Raw genomic sequence first — 27089 nt, forward strand, 5'->3', positions numbered from 1 at the left:
GTCAGTTGATAAATCCCTCAAACGCTCCAAACACAATTTCTACATGAATACAAACAAACCAGGTACATATTTGGCTCGGGCATTAAATTCAACTAACAAATCTTTCAAACCAATACGTTTGAAATTATCAAAAAATGTTTACACTTGTAATCCAGTTAAAATAGTCCATAAATTTCACTCACATCTCGCAACTTTATACAAGACAAACAATGAATTTAATCCTACAGAGGCTGAATCCTTCTTCTCAAAAATAACCTTACCTGAGTTATCTCAGAATCAAAAAAGCAGTTTGGATGAGCCTATAACTATAGATGAAGTTGCTAATGCCATAAAAGACCTAAAACTTAACAAAAGACCAGGCCCAGACGGCTACTCGGCTTTATACTATAAAACATTCTCAGAAATACTCTCTCCCATTCTCACTGAAACTTTTAACAAACTTCTAGATGGACATTCTTTTCGGCAAGAAACACTAATGGCAATTGTTTGTATGATCCCAAAACCCTTTTCTGATGATACTTCCTGTGTGAATTATCGGCCTATCTCTCTGTTAAACCTCGATATTAAATTATTAGCAAAAATAATAACAAAACGCCTCAATAGCATTATAGGAAAATTAATACATAGAGATCAAGTAGGCTTCATGCCAAATAGACAGGCAGGCGATAATATACGCAGGGCAGTGTTATTGGCACATATTGCTAAAAAACGGAAAATCCCTTTATGTTTTCTATCTCTCGATATTAAGAGGGCATTTGACACAGTATCCTGGCAATATATGCAATATTCATTACAAAAATGGGGTTTTGGACCCCACTTTTTAACATGGATCAAAGCATTATATAATAAACCCAAAGCCTATATAAAATATGCTGGATACAAATCTGAAGCCTTTAATATCGAAAGAGGTACCCGACAGGGTTGCCCATTATCTCCCTTATTATTTGCCCTTATACTCGAACCCATGGCCCAATACATCAGAACAAACCAAACTATAACTGGCATTGAAGTAGGAGGTATTACACACAAATTATGTATATTTGCAGACGATATATTACTTTTTCTATCATCACCACAGGTCTCTGGTCCTAAATTAATACCAGCTCTTGATGGATTCGCAGCCCTATCCGGCCTTATGATTAATCCTAAGAAATGCCTAGTGCTTAATATTTCACTCACAAACATGGAATTGATCCCGGCTAGGGCTGCACTCCCATTCACATGGGCAGAAAAATCAATCCCATATCTTGGAATTCATTTAACAGCATCTCATTCTGACTTATTCTCAAACAATTATCCTCCTGTATTAAGACAGATCACAAATCTAATAAAACAATGGTCGCAACTTCCTTTATCCTGGATAGGGAAGATTAATGCAATCAAAATGACTATTCTACCCAAATTGCTTTATCTTTTTGAGAATAGTACAAAAAAGAGCAAATTCGTTTATATGGGGCTCTTGTAAACCACGTATACCTATACACACACTACATCTTCCCAAAAATAAAGGAGGCCTGGGATACCCTAATTTTACTAACTACTACAGAGCAGCACATTTGGCCAGTCTGTCCAAATACCATGCAAAACAGGAAATCCCATTATGGGTATTTATAGAGGCTTCAGAAAATGACCCTCTATTAATATCAAATTTATTATGGCTTGATCCTAAAGACCGCTTTAAAATTCATAATCCCATAACTAAACACTTCCTATCTCTCTGGGATAAACTAAAAACCAAATATCAGTTACAATCTCTACACAATCCTCTCCTTTCTTTTATCAGAAATCCGGCCTTTTATCCGGCATGGATCTACCCAAATTCTTTTAAAGCTTGGACAACATCAGGCATTCAGACACTAAATGACTTCATAGCATCTAAATCATTCCTTTCATTCCCATCGCTTAGAGAAAAATATGATCTACCAAACTCTGAGATATTTAGATATCTCCAAATCAAAAATTTCTATACACCATTCCTAAAGGGGGATACACCATTATCCCAATTATCCATTTTTGAATCAATCTGTACAAAAGATCCATTTGCTAAAGGTACAATTTCATCACTTTATAATCAATTATATGGAGTAGTAAATCTTAATAGACCCTCTTACGTTCAGCGGTGGGAGGAGGACCTGGGACGAACTTTAGAAGACACGGACTGGTCTAACATATGGCTCACATCTAAGTCATCTTCACCCAACATCTTAGCACTGGAGACAAATTATAAAGTCCTAACTCGCTGGTACCTTGTACCCGCTAGAGTGGCAAAATATTCACCTAATACCTCAGCTCTTTGTTTTCGAGGATGCCCAGAAATAGGCACATATTTACACATATGGTGGACGTGCCCAGTAATCCAAACCTTCTGGAAGGAAGTCTTCGTGATTGCATCTAAAATATTTAAAAAAATAATACAACCAGATCCATATTTAACTTTACTTAATCTAAAACCAGAATGGTTAACACTCTCTCAATTCAAACTTATGATCCAACTAATAACGGCTGCAAAACAAACAGTGGCCAAGGCATGGAAATCTCCTACATTGGTACTAGCAGAAACAATTCACAGAATGAATAATACAATGTCCCATGCTAAGATGGTAGCCATCGATCAAAATCAAATTCCAAAATTTGAAAAACTTTGGCATCCTTGGATAAAACAACAGTTCCTGTCAAACTTCAATGACTCTGTCCTGTTGCCATGGTAACAGATTAAATGACTTACAGAGACACCCATTCTAAGGCTTCAAAGAGAACTAAAAAGAATAATAAACTGACGAGCGGGACAACCTTGTGGACCATACCTCTACCTTTCAACCCTTTTTCTTCTTTCTCTTTCCTTTTCTCCACCTTACGATTAAAGCTCATTATCAGAATTTATTTGACCTATATATACTCTACTTGTAAACAATATGTATAGTAGGTATAAATCATTTAAATACCTACAAAAGTAACTAAGGAAATTATATATATCTTTAATTTAGGTTTACGTGAACCCAATGTTTAATATTTGAAATTTCATGATATTTACCTATATAAACCCTACTGTAAAACAATGAGCTTACTTTATAGATCCTTGTAAACTTACTTTATGTATCTTTATAACATTGTATACTCAATAAACTTCTTTTGACAAGGAAAATTGATCGGTGTGGCCAGCATAAGGCTCGGTACACACCTATGCAGTTTGCTTTTGATCTGTTTCTGCAGTGCTTTTTGCTGTCTGTTTTGATTTTTGCGCATGTGATTTTGCACTTTTTTTTTGGCCAATTTGTTGTTGGGCAATTAAACACAAATTGCTGCAAAATTGCATTACATGCTTTTCTGCAGCTTCTCCATTGAAGTATATTTCATTGAAGTATATTGAACCAAAAAAAGCACCGTTTTGCGTTAAAAAAAGTCCCTGACCCTTTCCAAATAAGCAGCGGCTGAAAAAGGCACAGATGTGAACGTGTCCTATAGGAAACCATGTAAACGAACTGATGTGCATTTCTGCAAAAAACACATAGACGTGAACCAGGTCTAAGATGTTTATTAACATAATGGGGTTAAAAAAAAACTAAAATTAGCCCTTTATAGTACAAAAAAAGCAGATAATCACTACTGTAAGGGGTTTATTTTTTTACTGTAGAACTGTGAAAGTAATATTTACAGTAGCAATTATTTGCTCTTTTTGTACTATAAAGGGCTCATTTTAGTTTTTTTTAACCCCATTATGTTACTGGCCGATTAATCGATTATGAAAATAGTAATCGATTAATGTAATAATCGATTGGTTGTCGATTAATCGATTAGTTGTTTCAGCCCTATTACGATCGCTCACAGACAATATTCCTTTTGACAATGTCTTTACTGATTAACCACTTAAGCCCTGAGAGGATTTGCCCCCTTAATGACCAGGCCATTTTTTGCGATATGGCACTGCGTCGCTTTAACTGACAATTGCGCGGTTGTGCGACGCTGTACCCAAACAAAATTGATGTCCTATTTTTCCCCACAAATAGAGCTTTCTTTTGGTGGTATTTGATCAACTCTGTGGTTTTCATTTTTTGCGCTATAAACAAAAAAAAGAGCGACACATTTGAAAAAATAAGCAATATTTTTTACTTTTTGCTATAATAAATATCCCCCCCCCCTCCCCCAAAAAAAACATAAAAAAACAAACTTCTTCATAAGTTTAGGCTGATATGTATTTTTCTACATATCTTTGGTAAAAAAAAAATCGCAATAAGCGTATATTGATTGGTTTGTGCAAAAGTTATAGCGTCTACAAAATAGGGAATATATTAATGACATTTTTATTATTCTTTTTTGTTTTACTAGTAATGGCGGTGATCTGCATTTTTTAGCGGGACTGCGACATTGCAGCGGACAGATTGGACACTTTTTTGGGACCACTGACATTTATACAGTGATCAGAGCTATAATTAGCCACTGATTACTGTATAAATGTCACTGGCAGGGAATGGGTTAACATTAGGGTTAAATGTGTGTTCTAGGGAGTGATTCTAACTGTGGTGGGATGGGACTGCCTGGAGGAGGAGACCGATTGCTGTTCATACTTAGTACTTACTTAGCGCTGTACAATTCTAATGGAAAAAAAAAGTTTGCCTTAAAATGAAACATTATGCATTCCATGTAAAAAAAATGTAACCGATTTTTACAGACTCAAATTATCTCTTGTATCTAAACTTGTACTAGCTCAAACTTTCCTCAAAACTATGTTTAACTTTCAATTAGGCAACAAATCATCAAAAAGATCTTCTTTCTCATATAGAGGAAAGCTTTGAACTCAGGTAATGTGCCTGCATATACTCTACATTCTGTACTACAACTACACTATCTCCTGAGCTTCCCAGGAAATAGTTATCCTGATTGTCATTGCTAGGTTGTACATTGTTTATCCTAAACACTATTGACTTCATTATTCAATGTCAATATTCAATGTTTAAGCTTCGTAAAAGTTATTCCTGCCACGTTCAAGTAAAATGTTATGGAACTAAACGCATCTGATTTCATTGTCTATTTATGGAAGGGTTCTATGATTCAATAACAGCTTTTTGGAAACTGGAAAAATAATTTGTATACTGTAAGCTTAACCACTTGAGGTCCGGGCCATAGCCGAATGACGGCCACAGCGCGGACATCAATTTCCGGGAGGCTGTCATGGGACGTCCTCCCCTGTGCACGTGCACCGCGCGCACCCTGCAGGGCGCGCGGTGCGGGCGCTGTGATCACCGAGTCACGGAGACTCGGATGATCACAGATCCAAGGGGCCAATCCCGGCCCCTTACCATGTGATCAGCTGTCAGCCAATGACAGCTGATCACATGATGTAAACAAAAGCTCGGTAATCGGTTTCATTTTCTCCTCACGTTGACTGCGTGAGGAGAAAAAAAAGACGATCACCGGCTTATGTTAAAGGGACATCGGTGCTGAAGAGGAAGGAGGCACATCTGCCTCATCTAAGCCTACCAGTGCCATCTGTCATTGCCATCTGCCAGTGCCCAGCAGTGCCACCTATGAATGCCCACAAGTGCCACCTATGAATGCCCACAAGTGCCACCTATCACTGCCCACCAGTGGTGCCAATCAGTGCCAGTTCTGCCATCAGTGTAAGTGATCTGTGCCCATCACTGCCACCCATCAGTGCCCATCACTGCCACCCATCAGTGCCCATCACTTCAACCTATCGGTGCCCATCAGTGCCACCTCATCAGCGTACATCAATGAAGGAGAAAAATTACCTGTTTGCAAAATTTTATAATAAAATATAAAAAATATATAATTTTTTTTTTTTAAATTCGGTCTTTTTCAATTTTTTTAACAAAAAATAAAAACCGCAGAGGTGATTAAATACCACCAAAAGAAAGCTCTATTTGTGGGGAAAAAAATTATAAAAATTTCATTTGAGTACAGTGTTGTATGACCGCACAATTGTCATTCAAAGTGCGACAGTGCTAAAAGCTGAAAATTGGTCTGGACAGGAGGGGGGTTTAAGTGCCCAGTAAGCAAGTGGTTAAAGTGGTTGTTAAGCCACTCTAACCTGTATACACCATCAGCACTGCATCCTATTGCAGTATCCCCCTCTGTGTGTGATTTATAAAAATAAATGCTGCAAATACCTTGTTTCACTGCCGAGATTGTGATCACATGACTGGCCAGCTTTCTCCTTTCCTCCTCTGAGAGATGCAGCGGGCGGGGCTGAGATTCCTCTGCTGATGTCAGTCTGGAGGGGAGGAGGAGAGGAGGAGAGAGCTGGCTGGTCATGTGATCGCAATCTCGTTTTTTAAATGAGGTATTTACAGCATTTAGATTTATAAATCATTCACAGAGGGGAACACTGTAATAGTAGTCAGTGCTGATGGTGTATACAGGTTAGTGTTATGAGAGCAGAAGGAGGGGGGAGGGGGTCTCTCATACAGACAGTGAGGGGAGGGGAAGGAGGACACAGGAGCAGAGAGGAGAGCATATAGCAGGCTGCTGATGACAGAGGCATGTAAACTGACCTTGGTGTCTGATCTCAGCAGCCATTATACACCGTGGTCAGTTTACAGAGGGGTGGCGAGAAACGGGCAGGATCAGCCAGGTTTTTTTTAGGTGTTACAGGGGGCCAATTGACACAGGACAAGCACTGTGTCATATAACATGCTTTAAAAGAGCAGGATGCATTTTTTATTTTTTTTGGGTTAACAAACGCTTTAATTAAGGGAGGACGTGTTAACAGTCATGGGGCTATGAAAAGTGTATTAACCCATAGAAGACCATCACAAATTTTATCTCAACTGACCTTGCAAATGTCATTTAATTATTAGTATGGTGTGAGGCCCTCCCACTGTGAAAATGGCTGTAGGAAGGACACAGGGCTCCCACATATGCAGAGTGCAGGATTCCAGGGTATGGAATATGAGCAGAGAACACTGTTTTTATAGCTTTCTCACGATTTTTGTATTCCTGGATTGGTCTCCGTAGTTTGGAGATTTCAAAGTGTTTTGGGAGGAAAGAAATCTCCAACCCAGTGTCCAGGTTTTGCTGAAACAAGGGTGTAGGTCCAGGTGCACATAGCCCTTATATTGACAGGTTTGGCCATAGCTTAGGGTTCCTTTTTGGAGAGAGGTATGTGCTCCTGTTAGGAGACAGCTCTACTCAAGAGACAGCCTTGCATGCTGGAAGGGAGATTCCATGTCCATAGGACTGGGAGAGTCGAAGTGGCTAAGCAAGTCTGGGAGAGCTGGGTCAACTAGGCAAGTCCAGGGGACTGAAGGAATCTGGAGGTCTCAAAGGAATGAGAGAACCCTGGTTGCCAGGAGATCCCCTCTTGAGAGGTGAGGGAGTGGGCCCCTGCAGCAGGGTGCTGTAACTACAGGCCGAGGGAGCCAGGAGAGCCTGGAAATCCAGAAGAGCTGGCTAAGATGATCTGAGGGACCAGCAAAAGAGTAGCGACGCTGCTGAAGAGGGAGCCAGGGTGCTTGGGATTTTTTATTATTTGTTTTGCTGGTGAAAATCCCTTGCATTGGCAATTGTTTTGTTTTGAACTTTGTTTAAATTTTGTTTAATAAAAGTGGGCCTTAAAACTACAGTTTGGTCTGGCGTGGACTCACTACCAATGCTAATCACCCCAAATATCAATGGGTTACTGAACTTTATATATTGTCATTACTGTTTATAGCATCCTATTAAACAAGACCAATAACACGTTTCTTTATGCAGCTTTTGCCATTATGTTTTATACATCAGCCAATAAAGAACTTTTGCTTTTTTTTACATGTAGGTAGCATCATTTAGGGCCAGTTCACACCAGAATGCAGTGTGGGAAAGGCATGTTCCATGTGCGTTTCCCACACATTCCGTTTAGAATGCACTGCCCTTGCATTTGCATGCACTACTTTCTGTACGATCCGGTGTGATTTTAGCCCTTTGAAATGAATAGGCTAAAATCGCACTGCAGGGGAACGCACAGAAAAGTGGTGCATGTTTCTGGGCATTCTCCTGCAGTGTGATTTTTAGCCCATTCATTTCAATGGGCTAAAATCACACCGGATCGCACAGAAAGTAGTGCATGCACTACTTTTGAAAAACGCGCTGCAGCAAATTGTGTGGTGTGGATTCTGGTGTGAACCAGCCCTTAACCTACCTGGCGGTATGATTATTTTGGATTTTAGGTGCTGAAAGCGGTACAATTATTTTGCATGGAAATTTGGCGTTTTATATTGTAGGTCTGTAAATCTTAACAATAACACACTTAAATCTGTCCAAACCAGAGTCTAGTAGATATCCCGGGTATGATAAAGTTTGAAACACAAAAACATAAATTATAATATAATAAATAAAAATAAATAATTAAAAAAAAAAAAAAATAGTAATAAAATAAATTTCCCCACAATTCACTATCGCTCAATTCTGCAAGTGTTCTAATTTACTATCGCTGTTTTCTAGCTGGTCTAAAGCCACTTTTGACGTAAAGGGACACTTTTTGGTTGCTATGGACAATCTCCAGTTTCCAGGCAGAAAGAACAGTGTATATCATGTAAAACTGCATGCAGGGCATGGGCCAAAGCACTGGGGACAAAAGGGATGTGAAATCATTTCATACAGTACTGTAATTTGTAAGATTACAGTACTGTATGTGTTATGATTTTTACTTTTTTTTTTTAATTTGCCGCCAGGCTCCGCCCCCGTGCGTCGCGCCGCTCGCAGGGAACGGAGCCTGGCACAGAGAGGCTTCGGAGGAGGACGGAGTCCTCGGACACTGCGGGGGACATCGCAGGATCCCGGGGACAAGGTAAGTAAAGCCGCCCCAGGATCCTGCAATGCGATCCCGAGTGTGGCTCGGGGTTACCGCTAATGGTACTGAATTTTAACCCCGTGCCACACTCGGGAATACCGCCAGGGAGGCTACAAAAGGACATTTTTGTGTTTCAGTAGGATAGTTATATTAAAACATGCTGTTAAAGCTGATCTCCAGGAAGATATAAAAGACAAAAGGTAATGCAGCTGTGATTTCATTTATACAACAGAGCTTAGACTGGAGGAAACAGCAATCATATGTGCACATAGATACACAAAACAACAAAAGAGAGGGCGCACCGACCCAGTGCATTACCATGAATAAATGTTATCAAGAAGTATAAAATAACAAGTGAATACTCACAAACGCATAAGCAACCAGGTCGTTAAACAAATTGGTCGTTAAACGAGGAATCACAAGAAATCAATATTTTAAGCATTCTTAACTACTGTACTGCACTGTATTCTGAAAAAACAAAAAAACTCCAGCTCAATAACATTGTTTTAATTTGAATAAGTACAGAACACAAATGAAAAGTCTGTACTGTACAATACAATGATGTATATACGCAACGTTAGAGTGGGGAGAGCCAGTTGTAAGTCCTGGGAGTCGATAAACGATTCGTATCTGTAATGCACAAGCATATCTAGAGATGCAGATGACACTGCTTCTAAATCACCATAAGGAAGACCTCATAGCTCTAGGAATGGCTAACATGTTTCAAGGGTCAAGCCCTCTTCCTCAGAGCCAAATGCATGTATGGAAAAACGCCATCTTAAATACCAGATTGTGACATTAATTATAACCCTAGTCCCTCCCCCATGGGGGGAGGAAAAGGGGGGAGGGGTGGGAACATGGGTCAGATAGGCACACAAAATGGAGGTCATAAACATAATGATGATGATGATGGAACCCAAGATAGTGCACAAGCATAGGATCTAGTGTACAATGCAACTCATACCTTAGTCATTATCCTAAACTTGTTGGCTCTATGATTGCTCCAGTCTACTAGAAGAGTCTTCCTTTAGATATACACATTGGTACAAAATTTAAAGGATAAAAAAAAAAAACACTCCAATTTCCTATAAAAACAGTCACTACAGATATTACTATATGCAACATGTATATTTCAATGATCCCTTATGAGATATAGTTCCTATATCAGAGATCTGAAGGTCCACAATGGTCAAGGTAGCATTTGACTTCAGGGCTGTAAATAACTTAAAATCATATTATATACTGTTAGCGGCACTAATATAAATTGTGTAAAATAATGGGTCAGAGCAGCATAATGCCTATGACCCTCTACTTATGCATAAAAATATTAATAATAATAATAGTGTCATGAAAAATATTAATTTTATCATGAAAAGAAATGTCTTTAACACCCAGTGAAAAGTGTCACTATAAATAATAAATTACAAGAAATTTGAAAAACAACTGTTGAACTTATCCATTCATTTCTTGTAATTTATTATTTATAGTGACACTTTTCACTGGGTGTTAAAGAAATTTCTTTTCATGATAAAATTAATATTTTTCATGACACTATTACTATTATTAATATTTTTATGCATAAGTAGAGGGTCATAGGCATTATGCTGCTCTGACCCATTATTTTACACAATTTATATTAGCGCCGCTATCTCTATCTGTACACGTGTGAGAGGTATAGTTTTGGGATTCTGATCAGTTTATGTATTTATTTAAGTGGCAGCTTTTTTCACTGTACACTGTGTATGTACACACATTTTGTATTCATTTACACATCTTTTATATAGCTTTGCACTTTTCTTTGGTGCAGTGGAGTAACAGAGATTCAGGGACGGTTTATTTGTATATCTCTTGCTACAAACCATATTATATATTGTGTTTGGAGCTTCAGGATCCTTTAAAAAACTTAAGTAGAGTCATGTGTGTGTAAATATACCTGTTGAGACTGTTGAGCAATATGGTGTATTTCAAAAACAATTGTTTGTAAGGCATGAATGATAAAGATTAAAGTCATAAAGGAGGGTACCAGCAGATAGAAGGAGGAAGATGCTAGGCATCAGGGTCGGGGTGAGATAAAAAAATAGGCAAGCATACAAAATACCAGCTATCGAGTTCTTTATGATACAACATATCATAATCTCAGTGTTTTGTGGAATCCTATTAGATTTTTCTTCACTACAATAGAAAACAATGTTGTAATATCCACATTTTCAAGATACTTTAACATACAGATTTCATCATTCTTGCTAAACAACTAAAAAGATGAAACCAGAAAAGACAACTTTTTAGATTGTACTGTTTTCAATAATCTCAGCAGATGAATAGACTTATATTAAGAAAGAGAAGCAGAAAAACACAATCACTGTGCTACATTACCAAACAGGAAGAACATCATGTATCTATAAAAGTATGACAATTCCCACACATATACAACATACATACATAGTTTAAAACTGTAAATTGGTGTAAACTAAATAACATACAATACATGGAATGTACTGTACACATACAACGTTGCACAATTTCTGGACCTCCTTGCAGTCTACACTGCAGTTAGGCAATACAGCCTGCTCTAGGGCGAACCTCAGTCTGTGATTGGACAATGAACGATCAGCAGCATACTGATTGAGTCATCCCCCTTACTGTAATCATATTCTCGGTATAAAACTTACAGCAATTGAGCTCTGAGTTTCAGAATGATTGTGTACTGGCTTTTAATGATCACATGACTGGATTAAAATTTCTTTCGTAAATATAGTCTGCATGTGTATATATAGTGGGGATTAGACTCGGCATAGAGGAAACAACCATCCAGTTCTTAAATAAGACAGGCTGTTTATTCCTGTAGAATGAAACATAAAGCATAGGCACCCAGCTGCAAAGTAAATGCGTAAATGACAAAACAAGCTTCTGCTTATCTGAGCCTTATTTAGGCCATGTTCTGAACAAGTCCCTTTTTCCATGTGATGTACCACTTTGGGTATTGAATCAGTCAACAAAAAGGCACTTAAAGCACTGGTCGTAATCTTAGTGCAGCGGTCTCCAGCCGTATAGCTCAATGTGGCTCTCTCTCACCTGTCACACATATACACATTGACTACCAAAGCTTAGTCCAGCTGAGCTTGATCAGCATACCTCTCATAGAAAAGCCAAACATGGTCCACAGGATAGGGAATCTACCCCCCACCCTTTTCCTGAGGATTTCCAGTGAAACCTAACTGATTTTAACAGTCACCATGTTACATCCCCCCCCACCTCACTCCAGCTTGTGGGGTAAGCATTTTGGGTAAACAAACTGTGAATCCTGGACAGAGTATCAACATCATATACTACTAATTTCTTGGTCTATGCTCCACCACAAATATAAAATTCTGCAGCACCAGAAACCCCAAGTGAATCTTGTGTTTCTCTCTTTATTGCCGGTCATACACTTGAGAAGGGCATGGTTTGTAGTGAGCCTGAACTGCCTCCCTAACAAATGACATTTCAGGTTCTTAAGAGCCTACTTAATGGCCAAACACTCTCTCCACAATGGCATATTTACATTCCCCCGGTGTCGGCTTATCTGACTCCCAGAAAGCCATAGGGTGTTCCTTCCCATTTATCACTTGTGACAAGACTGCTCTTAATTCTACTTCTTTTCAATTTCAAATGCACCGGTTTTTACTACAAATTTATGATTAAAGTAATAATAATAAGTACTGGGCATCTACACAGGGCTGTTTCCAGGTCCATAAAGGCTATCTCTGACTATTGGATCCAGGTGGTCTGCGGACTTTCTTCCTTTTGTGAGATCTGCGAGAGGGGCTACCACAGTAGCAAAATTGGTTCCAAGCGTTTGGCTATAACCTACTATCCCCCAGGAAAGCGCTACCTGCTTTTTCAATAGTGCCTGGGAAATTTCTGTATGCCTTCAACTTTGGTGATTTGGGGCTTTGGTTCATAAAGTTATAAAACATGGCCAAATACATGCTTGTATTGCAGAGATGTACTGTTGATGCATTATTTATTTTTTTGCCTTGACATACACTTTAAACTCTAACTAGCAATTCTCCCATTTGCACCATATTCAAATTAATGTTCTGTAAAATTTGATTGCCAACCAGTAATTACATTTTACAATAAATGAGGTTAAAAGGAGACATACCGCTTAATTTAAACACTTTTCTTTTTTAACTTTATAAATACTGGCATACAACGTTTATAATAAGCTGGTCATATACAGATAATTATTTTTAAAAAACATTGAATTTCCTTTAAATATCCCAATCAAATTACATAATTACATAGTTAGTCTGGTTAAAAAAAGACACAAGTCCATCTAGTTCAACCAGGAAATTAGCTTTTTTATTTTTAAAGTATGATGATAGTGGTGCTCTGATCTTGGTATTGTTAGAATACTGCAGTAATGACTTGCCTAAAATTGCAACTGTGGCTTTTTGGTTGGACCTATCCTTTGCTTTATAGCTTTGGATCCTGAGGGTTTGAATCCAACTTGGGACACCAGCTACAAGGGTATTGTATGGTTTCCCAAAAATCAGTGACATATGAGAAGGTTACTTGGCTTACTTCCAAAATGTTTGTCTGTGTGTATATGGGTGGTAGGGATTGTAATACCCTGTACACACGGTCGGACATTGATCGGACATTCCGACAACAACGATCTTGGCTCAAACTTGTCTTGCATACACACAGTCATACAAAGTTGTCAGAAAATCGGATCGTTCTGAACGCGGTGACGTAAAACACCTACATCGGGACTATAAACAGGGCAGTAACCAATAGCTTTTGTCTTTTAATTTATTCTGAGCATGCGTGGCACTTTGTGTGTCGGATTTGTATACACACGATCGGAATTTCCGAACAACGGATTTAGTTGTCGGAAAATTTTATAGCAAGCTCTCAAGCTCTTTTATAGCAATCAAATCAAGTATAGCAAGCTCTCAAACTTTGTGTGTCGGAAATTCCTATGGAAAATGTGTGATGGAGCCTACACACGGTCGGAATTTCCGACAACTAGGTCCTATCACACATTTTCCATCGGAAAATCCTATCGTGTGTACAGGGCATAAGTGTTTTGGTGGACAGGGTCTGATACAAATGTATCAGTGTAGTCATGTACTGGATAATATGTCTGGGTAATATGATCATTTCAATATAAATGCTGGAAATGGATAAAGAGACTTAATTGCTGAAACTTCAAAAAGTGTTTCCCTTCTTTAACAATTTCAAGATACGTAGAACTCTTGGCATCATACAAAATAGTATGCCATCTGGCGATCACACACTTAAAGCTGAACTTTTGGATAAGCAAAAATTGTCTAAATATAAAAGGTATGCATATTCTTAATTGAATCTTGGTGTGCTTTGTGTATTTTTCAGATCCGTGCAATAATTCAGCATAAAACTTTACCTTTTTACAGAAGTTTGGAATTTTTCAATTCAGGAAACGTGTTTTGATAATTATAGTGAGGGGAGGTTCAACACTTTTAAAGTCACATTTGTTTCCTGAATTTTGTCTTTCTACAGAAGCTTCTTTGAATAAAGCCTGGCCACTTTTTCAGTCAGCCTCTAGTGGGTCAACTACTGGGTACCTACAACTTTGTTTGGAAAGACATGTGGTGCAAACAAAGTGGACTTATATTCTTTGTGGCTATTTCGGAATATATTTAAATGAAAGCTTTGTGATTGGAGTTTGCCTTTAAGTTTGCATATATATAGTTTAGTGATGTTCCTTTGTCACTATTCAAATTTAGACTTTAATCTAAACTCTAAATGAATATAAAAGACATGCAATAAATGTATTTTTTAATATAAATAAGTACTTGAATTTGATTTGATATAAGACCCTTGCATTTCCTGTACAGCAGAGCACAGAGTAGGAGATGAAGAGGCTGTACAAGGAGCCAATCAGTTCATGTGTTCACAAGAAGCACGCTGATAAAAAGCATTCCGACAAAAAAGTTGAACTCAAGGACATCCTACGGCTCAGAGGAAGTTGATTGAAAAATACTGTTTATTTTTAAATCAGTAAGACTAGGAAGATTTTGTGGTAAAAAAATAAGTATTTAAATGAACAACTCCAGAGTGAAGGGGGGTATTGCAACAACATCTCCTTTTTCATTTTATTTTTTTAATGGGCTAGTATTTTATTTTGTTTGTTATTAACTTGAGTTCTGCTTTAAATATTTTCTTTTGACCAAAATGACAATAGAATATTCCCTCTTTACAGTGCAGACACTAATGGGAAGGGATTCAGACAGGGATCTGACATTTGCCATGTTTCCTATTTAGAGTGCAGCAAACAGTGTGATACAAGGAAAAGTAATCAGTTTGATTCTAGTCTTCTCCGAAAGAGTACGTTGGGCCAGATTGCCTTTCCAACTATTATGACAGCTGAGACTTTGAGTGCAAAAGTGCTGATGGGTATATTAATTAAATACTTAAGTACCTATAAACTTTCTTTTTCCTAATTCAGCATTATGCAGGCATTCAACTCCTCTTTTGCTTGAATAAAATGTATGGTAATCCCACTCTCAGGAGCAAAGGAAGCCACTTAGACAGGTAATTGAGATCCACGACATTGTTGGTGTTAACCTTGCAATAAAGGAAAGAGGTGGGACACACAGTCACTGCAATATCACATAATAGCTGGAAGTATCCCAGTTTCAAAGCATTATTTCAAGTAAATCAGCTTAACGGATAGTTCGGTGAACACCCAATTTATATCTCTACTTCCACAGCTCAACTAACAAAGAAAAGGCTCAAAACAGTTATACTTTATCTGGCCTCCCACACTGAGGTAGTGCAAGGCACAAGATACTGTGAAAGCTGTAAGATAAAGTAAATATACACATACCTATATTCCACATACAGTGTGATGTTATGTAACATGTAATATGATTTATTTATGCATTTAGTTAAGCACTGAAAATCATTTAAATTGTTTATGCTCACTCTATGTATTCCTACCCTCGTTTACTCTTAGCAAAACTGTTTTCATTTTTCCTATTGGGTTGCCCATGATTATTATAAGGGTATTACATAAGAAACAGGCAGCCATACATTTAGTGCTCTTAGAATTTGTCATAGTCTATCAGCCTGGGAGAGGACAAGCGGCAGCACAGATCAGAATTAATCTTGTATCAAATATAAAAAATAAGATGTTATGCGGAATATGTCTTTTTTGAGTGCAGAACAAACTTCTAGGGTCTCAGCTAAGTTGCCTTTTCTTCTTTTTTTTTTGCTTACTCTAGCAATTGTTTTGCATAGTTTGGTGACATTAGTGCACAAAATATTTTAGCAGGTGTAAATTACTTTTGTTACAGGATACACAAAAACCTTGTCACTTGCATAGTTAGAAACTACAAATTAGGGCTGCAACTAACGATTATTTTCATAATCGATTAGTTGGCCGATTATTGTTTCAATTAATCAATTAATCGGTTAATACACTTAAAAAAAGTGTGGTGTATAATTTAGTTAATATGTAAAGTTTTTTAAAAAAAGGCAATTTATTCTTAAATATCTCTATGCAGTGGTAAATATAAATAACCAACTATATGGTTAGGGAGCAAAATCTCTAATCCACTCTGAGAATAACAGACAGAAGAGATATACTGTATATACTATTAGAGGTGATATACTGTATATACTATTAGAAGAGATATGCTGTATATGCTATTAGAGGATATATACTGTATATACTATTAAAGGGTGAATCTGGTAAATATCATCAGATATCACATTTTTTTATTTAAAAAGCAAACAATGTCTAACTTAAAAAAAAAAAAAAAGTAATTTTAACGGGAAAATTTGGAAATAATAGAAAACTTCTTGGTCAAAGGAATTTTCAGACAGTGTGTGTGGTTTTCGTTCAAAAATTACATTCATTTTAAAAACAGAATGTTAAAAACAAGTGAAAATTTCAAACATTCTTTCATTCAGCGAATGTACAAAGATTTTTCATCTGAATATTCTCGTCTGAAAATTGATCCGTGTGGCCAGCATAAGGCTCGGTACACACCTATGCAGTTTGCTTTTGATCTGTTTCTGCAGTGCTTTTTGCTGTCTGTTTTGATTTTTGCACATGTGATTTTGTATTTTTTTTTGGCCAATTTGTTGTTGGGCAATTAAACACAAATTGCTGCAAAATTGCATTACATGCTTTTCTGCAGCTTCTCCATTGAAGTATATTCCATTGAAGTATATTGAACAAAAAAAAGCACCGTTTTGCGTTAAAAAAAGTCCCTGACCCTTTCCAAATAAGCAGCGACTGAAAAAAGCATAGATGTGAACGTGTCCCATAGGAAACCATGTAAATGAACTGAAGTGCATTTCTGCAAAAAACACATAGAAGTGAACCAGGTCTAAGACGTTTATTAACATAATGGGGTTAAAAAAAAACTAAAATGAGCCCTTTATAGTACAAAAAAAGCAGATAATCACTACTGTAAGGGGTTTATTTTTTTACTGTAGAACTGTGAAAGTAATATTTACAATAGCAATTATTTGCTCTTTTTGTACTATAAAGGGCTCATTTTAGTTTTTTTTAACCCCATTATGTTACTGGCCGATTAATCGATTATGAAAATAGTAATCGATTAATTTCATAATCGATTAGTTGACGATTAATCGATTAGTTGTTTCAGCCCTACTACAAATAATAGGGCAATCCGCAGTTCATGTACAGTAGATTAGACTGTGTAAGAAGCATATAGCTGCACTTTGGGCTCTTTCACACAGACAGCAAAAACAGGTGGTTTCCCACCTCCATACTGCCCAATTCAATTCTACTATTGCCGCTATACAGGCTAAACACATGTGAGTGTGATGCATTGCTTCATGGCCATGGCAATTCTAACTTGGCTTGTAGAGTTTGACAGGCGTTACTGCCTGGGTTCCTTACAAATAAGGCTGCCAACCCAGATACTAGTCTTGCAGAGGTGAAGATGGCAACAATGATCTACATTATCTGCCAAATCATTTCTACATTTTCCCTGGGAATCCGATTATGAATAAAAATACCTAAGGAAAAATTTATCAAACACTTTACTTGCACCTTATCATATCATCATCATCCTCATCATCACAATCATCATATAGCTTCATGGTGTCATTTGTTGCCCTGTACACACGGCCTATAATAGATAGGCTCCATGCACACTAGCTTAAAAAAATGCTCCTAGAAGCAGCTTTAGAGCTATTTTTTTCTGCTTCTAGAAGCAAATAGTGTTATCCTATGTGCACATGCACACTATTTTAGTTTAGAAGCATGTTTGAAGCTTCAGCTTCTAGGAGCAGAAAAAAACTATTTTTTTGCATTTTTGGGAGCAACCTTCCAGCAGAAAATAAAAAAGCTGAATGCTCCTAACAGCTAATAACTGTTGATGAAAGCTGCACAAAAATGCTATTATGAGCATTTTTCATCCAGCGCCTTTCTGGCTTTTTTTTTTAGCTTATAGTGTGCATGGAGCCTTAAAGGAGTTGTAAAGACAGAAGGATTTTTATCATAATGCATTCTATGCATTAAGATAAAAAGCCTTCTGTGTGTAGCAGCCTCCCCAGCACCTCCTAATACTGATCTGAGCACCATCTCTGTCCAGTGATGTCCACGAGTCCCTCAGCCGTCCGGGACTCTCCCACCTGATTGACTGAGACACAGCTGTGGCGCCATTGGCGCCAGCAGCTGTCAAAGTCAGTTAGCCAATCAGGAGAGAGAGGTGGCAGGGCCGAATGGCAGCTCCGTGTCTGAATGGACACACAGAGCTGCATCTCGGCTCGGGTGCCCCATAGCAAGCTGTTTGCTGTGAGTGGCATTCGACAGGAGGGAGGGGCAAGGAGCAGCAAAGAGGGACCCGAGAAGAGGAGGATCTTGGCTGCCCTGTGCAAAACCACTGCAACAGAGAAGGTAAGTATAACATGTTTGTTATTTTAAAAAAAACAAAAAAACGAGACTTTACGATCACTTTAATCTTCACATTCTGAAGTGAGAAGTTTCTGTTTATGTTGAAGCATGAGGCACTGGCACTGCACAGGTTAATGGATGACCCCTGTCTGTAGTGTGAGTACGGACACTTCCTGTGGGGAATCACATATCCCACAATCCCCGGGACTCTCAGTCTAGTGTTGATGTAGGTGAAAGCTAAATAGTAATTAGATCTATATCAGGTACAAACAGGCAGGACAATTAACAGAGAGATCACTATGCAGCATTTCATATTATTCTAACGCTGACATTTGTAATGCAAAAGGAAATAACCAGTTATGCATTGGATGCTGCATGACCCAGAACAAGAAGATGCTTATCCCTTTAGCAAATATGGGACAAGCTAGCTGCAGCAATACATGAACATAGGGAAATCAACCAGTCATAGCACTAAAAACTGCAACAGCAACATGTGAGCCCATCATTACAAGGCAAGCCAAACAATCAGGGAATACACTACACTAATAGCTGGTTAAAACAATGAAAACATTTGAAAGCATACAATGCCTTTAAATGACTGAATAACAGCATTACAGTTAAAGCAGATCTTTATTCTCTCATTTAACATTGCCTATTTTTCATGGTTATGCTGCTAGTAAATAGATAAGAAAGTAAATCATATTTATTTGTTTTAAACTTTTTTTAAATATATTTTTTCAGTTACTTCCTGGTTTCCAGGCCTAGGAAAATTATGGCATACATCTCAGTAATCTTCTGGAGGGGAGGAGGGGTTTTCTCAGCTAAGCACACCCTCCTGTCTGCATGCCTAAACTAAGGGCAGATGATTCCAGGAAGTAACTGCTGCATCATGAATCATCTGCCCTTACTCAAGATGGCCATGCCCATAAATGCTAGGGGGTGGTTTTTAAAGTGATTTCTCAGCAAAATAAAGCACATGGATGGATGGGTGAGTTTGCTTTGAGTAGTAAACATTAATGAAATCACACTTTTGGTTTGTGGTGTACAGATGCAGTGTAGTTCTGCTTTAAATTTCATGGTACAGAGTGATTATCACCATGCGATGTTTGATAGTGGCTTTCGTGTTATTTCAGATTTCAGTTATCTGTTTATTACATTCAGTTACAATTCTTAAAACTGATAATTGGTGAGCAGCTGTGCATGGTAGCCAATCAGCTCGAAAATTCCAACCTGTTCAATTAGGCTTGGACAAAAAGCCTGAAAGCTGATTGGCTTCTTTGCAGAGTTGCACCAGATTTTGTACTCTCCAGGTTTAGTAAATCAGGCCCATTGTGTTCACAGGTATGACAATAAATGCAGTTAAAATAAATGTTATTAACATTTTAAAATACACACAATAAAATATAGTATACTAGAAATTATTAGGATATTTTGATCATGTTGTTTCATTGGACCACATGTTTACAATTCCACTATATATTACAGATATTTAACATGTAAGATAAAAGAGAAGGATCTGAACAACTCCTGAATCTCTATTGTGCCACGCAGGCTGGGATGCAAACACTAGCTATTCACACAACAGGAGTCCTACAAGGTTGCTACACCAGCACAGTATATCATGAACCAAAGTTCCAGTACAAACAAAATTTTGTCTTATAAAAAAAATCACAAAAGGAATCAGATTTTTCTTTAATTTAAAAAACAACGTGACATACAGTGCATCCCAAAAGTATTCACAGCTCTTCACTTTTTCCACATTTTGTTATGTTACCGCCTTATTCCAAAATGGATTAAATTCATAATTTTCCTCAAAATCTACAAACAATACCCCATAATGACAACGTGAAAGAAGTTTGTTTGAAATCTTTGCAAATTTATTAAAAATAAAAACATAAAAAATCACATGTATATAAGTATTCACAGCCATTGCCATGACACTCAAAATGGAGCTCAAGTGCATCCTGTTTCCACTGATCATCCTTGAGATGATCATTCTTGCTTTTACAACTTGATTGGAGTTCATCTGTGGTAAATTTAGTTGATTGGACATGATTTGGATAGGCACACACACCTGTGTATATAAGGTGACACAGTTAACAGTGCATGTCAGAGCACAAACCAAGCCATGAAGTCCAAGGAATAGTCTGTAGACCTCTGAGACAGGATTGTGTTGAGGTACAGATCTGGGGAAGGGTACAGAAAAATGTCTGCAGCATTGAAGGTCCCAATGAGCACATTGGCCTCCATCATGCAAAAAAGGAAGAAGTATGGAACCACCAGGACTCTTCCTAGAGCGGGCCGCCCAGCCAAACTTAGCAATCAGGGGAGAAGGGCCTTAATCAGGTAGGTGACCGAGAATTGGATGACCACTTTGACGGCGTTTCAACATTTATTTGTGGAGAGAGGAGAACCTTCCAGAAGAACAACCATATCTGCAGCATTCCACCAATCAGGCCTGTATGATAGAGTGGCCAGACAGAAGCCATTCCTTAGTAAAAGGCACATGACAGCCCACCTGGAGTTTGCCAAAAGGCACGTGAAGGACTCTCAGACCATGAGAAAGAAAATTCTCTAGTCTGATGAAACAAAGATTGAACTCTTTGGCCAGAATGGCAAGCGTCATGTCTGGAGGAAACCAGGCACCGTTCATCACCTGGCCAATACCATCCCTATAGTGAAGCACGGTGGTGACATCATCATGCTGTGGGGATGTTTTTCAGTGACAGGAACTGGGAGACTAGTCAGGATTGAGGGAAAGATGAATGCAGCAATGTACAGAGACATCCTTGATGAAAACCTGCTCCAGAGTGTTCTGAACCTTAGACTGGGGTGAAGGTTCATCTTCCAACAGGACAACGGCCCTAAGCACACAGCCAAGATAACAAAGGAGTGGTTATGGGACAACAGTGTGAATGTCCTTGAATGGCCCAGCCAGAACCCAGACTTGAAGCCCTTTGAATATCTCTGGGGAGATCTAAAAATGACTGTGCACGAATGCTCCCCATCCACACTTTTGGAGCTTGAGAGGTCCTGCAAAGAAAAATGGGAGAAACTGCCCAAAAATAGGTATGCCAAGCTTCTAGCATCATACTCAAAAAGACTTGAGGTTGTAATTGGTGCCAAAGGTGCTTCAACAAAGTATTGAGCAAAGGCTCTGAAAACTTATGTACATGTGATTTTTTTTTGTTTTTAATTTTAATAAATTTGCAAAGATTTCAAACAAACTTCTGTCATGTTGTCAATATAGGGTATTATTGTTTGTAGAATTTTGAGGAAAATAATGAATTTAATCCATTTTGGAATAAGTATGTAACTTAAGAAAAACGAAAAAAGTGAAGCAATGTGAATATTTTCCGGATGCACTGTACGTAAATAGCAGTCAGTCAAGAAATGCATAGATCAGACAACCAGGAGGTTCCCCATCTCCTCGTTAATCTAAACAACAAAAGCTAAAAAAAAAAAAAAAAAAAAAAAAAAAAACCACACAACACAATAAAAAAGTGCCATTAACGGAAATAATAGGAAAAACAGGTTTAAGAAACTAAAAAAAAAAATCACAAACTTTCAAATGTAAAAAGTGATAAACTCCATAGTACATTATTTTTCCTTAAAGTGCCAGTGTTATAAAAACAAAATAAAAATCTCACGTGAATTTTATACAAAATAAAACACAGAAGGTGCCTAGCTACAAAGTAATTAAGTATTTGAAGCCTATAAACAATTACTGATGATAGGAGGAATTTTAAAGCCTACATAGCCTGTAAATGGTTCCTCGTGATAGGAAACATTTTAAATCTATTGTAAAACCTTGAGTTGCTGCAAAGGTTAAAGTGATTATAAAGTTTTTTTTTTTTTTAAATAATATACATGTTGTGCTTAAAGCGGGGTTCCACCCAAATTTTGAACAATATCTGTATGTATTCTCTTCCTTGCCTAGATGCTGACATGCCGTTTAAAAAAATTTAAATCGCCGTAATTACCTTTTATTTTTCTATTCTTCTTTGCACTTCCTGGTTCTCCTCCCATGGGAGTAGGCGTGTTTCTAGCCTCTCCCAGACTCCTGGGAGCTAGTCTCAGGCTTCTCAGGATGCCACTGAGCATGTGCGGGAACGAGCGGTGAATGCTGGGAGCACAGCATTCACCACATCCAGGAAATAAATGCTTGTGGGCTTCAAATGCCCACAATGAAGATGGAAACCGTCTGCAGTGAATAATATAAGTTATTCTTTACGACGAAATCTGACACAGGCGGACATATTACACACAATATGTGAGTGTGTAATGCTGAGAAGAAAAGTTTGTGAATGAACTCAAAAAAAAAAAAACGATAGATAGGTGGACCCCCACTTTAACTGCTCTTTGCCGTGGTTTTGCATAGAGCAGCCCGATTCTCCTCTTCCTGGGTCCCTTCTCTGCACTCTTGACTCCTCTTCACCATGTGTCACCATAGGAAGCTGGTTCCTATACTGGCACATGTGTGCACTCAATCCGAGCTGGTTATGTGTGTCTATTGACATACACAGTGTGGATCGGCCCCACCCTGCCCCCTTGCCACCTGCTCCCTCCTCACTGGAATTGATTGACAGCAGCAGGAGCCAATTGCTCCCACTGCTGCCTCCATATCCAGTGAGGAGAGAGAGAGAAAGGAGAGAGTGCTGGATAGAGATTGGGCTCAAGAAAGTATTTAGGGTGGCAGGGGCAGCGGAACAAAGATTTTTTTTTACCTTAATGTAGAGAATGCATTAAGGTAAAAAGAAAAAAACGTAAGCCTTTACAGTCACTTTAACCCCATTTGCACCAATGGGTAAAACGAATGTTAATGCCTAAGCATAAATTTGCAACTTTGACATGTGTTAGTAAAATTGTACATATCATTACAACTACTTTGTGCATCCAGGTGGATTATATTGCACTTTTTAGACTAAATTGGGCTTTCATTTGGTGGTAAATGGCAATGGATAGCTCAGTTTTTTTTTAAATTATTATCAAATAAAAACTGACCCAAAAGAGTAAATAAATATTTTTTTTTAAACGTAGCTGTATATTTGTTGTTACTACCATAACCTACCACCAAAGAACAACACAAAATAAATTCTGTTGCTCCTGACGATTGCAGCGATACCACATATGTGTATGTTACTTGTTGTTTGTACTGTAGTACAGCCCAGAGACAATAGTGCACATTCTGCTTTTTATTTATCCTACTTAAAACACACTGACACCAACACTAATAACAATTTAAAAACATGTTTCTTTAAATAAAATCCTGCCCAAAATATACTGACCATGACCTTTGCCCCTGTCCTTTGATCCAAACAATAACTCTGACACTGACCTAGATCAAACCTTGATCTAGGTATTTTTTCTTAATTTTTTTCTTTTATTTTTTATTATTATTGTTATAATTTTTTTTACACACAATTTATTTTTCTTTCTCTGCAAGGAGAGAGAGAGATACAATGTATTTTTCCTGTCCTTTTCACAGAGAAACACAGGGGTGGGCTTCACAGTAATTGATCACTGTGATAGCCAGTCAGAGGCTATCACAGTGATCAGGTGACCCGGAACTGGGAGTTCCGGTCCTGATCTTTAGAACAGGATCTGGGGCTCCCGTTGAGACCCCAATCGCTGTGCTGGGAGTGTGCTGGGCAGCGAGCTTCCAGCACAAAGTCAGATACACATATATGCGGCTCTATGGAAAAAAGTCCTGTCCAGTAAGGCCACATATATAAGTACTGTTGGCGCAAAGGAGTGAAGGTCCCGACCAAGTGGGTTTTGGCCACTACAATGCATTGAGCTTTAAACTGCATTCAGACCCTCCCTTTCTCATCATGATACCTCATTCATACATTATTGTTTAGCAGATTATCAAGGTGTATGTTTTCAACTGTACATATTTTTATTATGTTTCCACACTGTATATAGTTTTAGGCTCTATTCACATCATAGCGTTCTATTTTGTGGGCGGAATCGCCCTGTTTCTGCCCACGATTCAAAAACGCTGCAAATCGCAGGATGCCCTTGCAATTTGGGTGCCATTCAAAGTAATGGTATCGTGATTTGCGGCGTTTCCGAATCCAGGGCAGAATCGCTGTGTTTCCCGCTGCGTTTAAATGGTGTGAATGGAGCCTTAGTGTAATTTAGTTGTTAGTTAGGTACACAATGGGGTTGATTTACTATAACTGAAGAGTTAGAGTTCAAAATCTGTTGCAGCTGTGCATGGTAGCCAATCACATTCTAAGCACAACAATTATCATGCGCTCTGATCAACACCAGATCTGCAGTCACGCACAGACTGGAAGTACACAACTTCATCACCCAAAACAACATAGATTGTCTCTTCATCACGGAAAGCTGGCTAACACCCAACTGCAACGCCATCCTAACCAAATTAGTGCCTGAGAACTACAAGATCCTAACTGAGCACAGAATAGGAAAAAAAAGAGGAGGCCTAGCAGTAATCTTCAAATCTCACCTCGCGCTCATCAAACCAACTGTACAGAACTCAGTGCCTTTCATGGAGACACTCACCCTACATCTTCAAACAACACCCCAAGACACCTTTCACATACTACTATGTTACAGACCACCAGGACCGAAGACCAATCTCCTTACACCCTTTACAGAATTCATGTCAACTCACACCCTGAAAACCAAAAACATTTTGGCACTTGGAGATTTCAACCTCTGGGCAAACTCCACCCAAGACCCTATCGCCACCACCTGCATTAACCAACTGGAAGAATTAGGTCTTCAGCAACTGATAAATGCTCCTACACATGGTTCAGGACACATTCTGGACCTCATCTTCAAACAAAATATGGACGTCAACATATTCGACAACCTACCGCTACCATGGACGGATCACCACGCTATCAAATTTAAAATCGCTACCAACACCACCCTCCAAAAACGGAAACACACAATAACAACACGCTGGACAAGATCTCAGAAGAAACTACACTCCGAACTCTTCAAAACCACATTATCAAACAAAATAGCAATGCTAAACTTAAACTACTCAACAGAACAAACACTCAATTCCTTAAACAAGGCATTACTACAAACAGCGGACTCAGTGGCTCCAACACGTAGAACACACATCCGCAAAATAAACTCTGGATTGTTTAATGGCACTCTTACTTTACTAAAGCAGGAACGCAGAAGAGCTGAAAGAGCCTGGAGAAGAAATTCCACAAAGGAAAACCACACAAACTACAAAGCACTCACGGAGAAATATCACAAAGCAATCTTCAAAGCAAAAAAGGAACATTTCTCAAACACCATCTCAACAGCCTTAAACCGCCCTCGGGAACTCTTCAAAATAGTCGCCAAGACTAATGCCGCGTACACACGAGCGGACTTTACGGCAGACTTGGTCCGGCGTACTGGATTTTGTCGGACAATTCGATCGTGTGTGGGCTCCAGCGGACTTTGTTTTCTCAAAAGTTGGACGGACTTAGATTTGAAACATGTTTTAAATCAATCTGTCGAAATCGAGTCCGGTCGAAAAGTCCGCTCGTCTGTATGCTAGTTCGACGGACAAAAAGCCATGCTAGGGCAGCTATTGGCTACTGGCTATGAACTTCCTTGTTTTAATCCGGTCGTACGTCATCACGTACGAATTCGACGGACTTTGGTGGATTGTGTGTAGGCAAGTCCATTCATTCAGAAAGTCCGTCTTAAAGTACGCCGAAAAGTCCGCCGAGCAAAGTCTGCCGTAAAGTCCGCTCGTGTGTACGCGGCATTAGAACCCTACCTGCCTAGATCCCCCAGGAAACAAAACCCAAGAATTCTGCAATGAGTTATCGGATTTTTTTATCGACAAAATCGACAACATCCGGAAAACGATTCAACAGAAAAAAACAACCAACCTCATTCAACTAAAGCAAAAAGAAAAAATCGATACGAACGTCACACAATCACTGAATTTTTCGCTGATCCCAATCACCACTGACACCACCAAAAACATAATTAGAAGCCTCAGAGACAGCACATCACCAAACGACATCATTCCCACAAAACTCCTGAAAGAATGTTCCGACATCTTGGCTCCTACTATAACACACCTCATAAACCAGTCGTTCAAAGAAGGGACTGTTCCGATCGTCCTCAAGCATGACATCGTAAAACCCTTGCTAAAGAAACCTAACCTCGACCCTAAGGACCCTAACTACCGCAGACCGATAACAAGCCTTAACACCATCTCCCAGATTATGGAGAAAGCAGTAGTACAACAGCTACAACACCACCTGGACACACACAAACTCTTGGACCCTCTGCAATCAGGCTTCCGCCCAGGCCATGGCACAGAAACGGCACTTCTCAAAATATGGGATGACGCCCTCGAAGCAGCTGATGACGGAGAATCATGTCTCCTGGTACTGTTGGACCTCA

General features: G+C 38.6%; 1 protein-coding gene across 8 annotated transcripts in view; it reads right to left on the reverse strand.

The window, feature by feature from the left end:
• NRG1 (neuregulin 1) overlaps positions 1-27089 on the reverse strand; it is a 934313-nt gene that overhangs the window by 393675 nt on the left and 513549 nt on the right. Inside the window, exon 1 of one of the 8 annotated variants that reach the window (XM_073598385.1) lies at positions 15234-15381. The exons of the other annotated variants lie outside the window; for them this stretch is intronic. The gene's annotated coding sequence lies outside the window, so the exon portion shown is untranslated. Of the gene's footprint in view, positions 1-15233; positions 15382-27089 lie in introns of those variants that run through there. 8 annotated transcript variants of the gene reach the window in all.

This window comes from Aquarana catesbeiana, linkage group LG01 (assembly GCF_042186555.1).
Source record: "Aquarana catesbeiana isolate 2022-GZ linkage group LG01, ASM4218655v1, whole genome shotgun sequence".
In the NCBI taxonomy this organism is placed as follows: domain Eukaryota; kingdom Metazoa; phylum Chordata; class Amphibia; order Anura; family Ranidae; genus Aquarana; species Aquarana catesbeiana.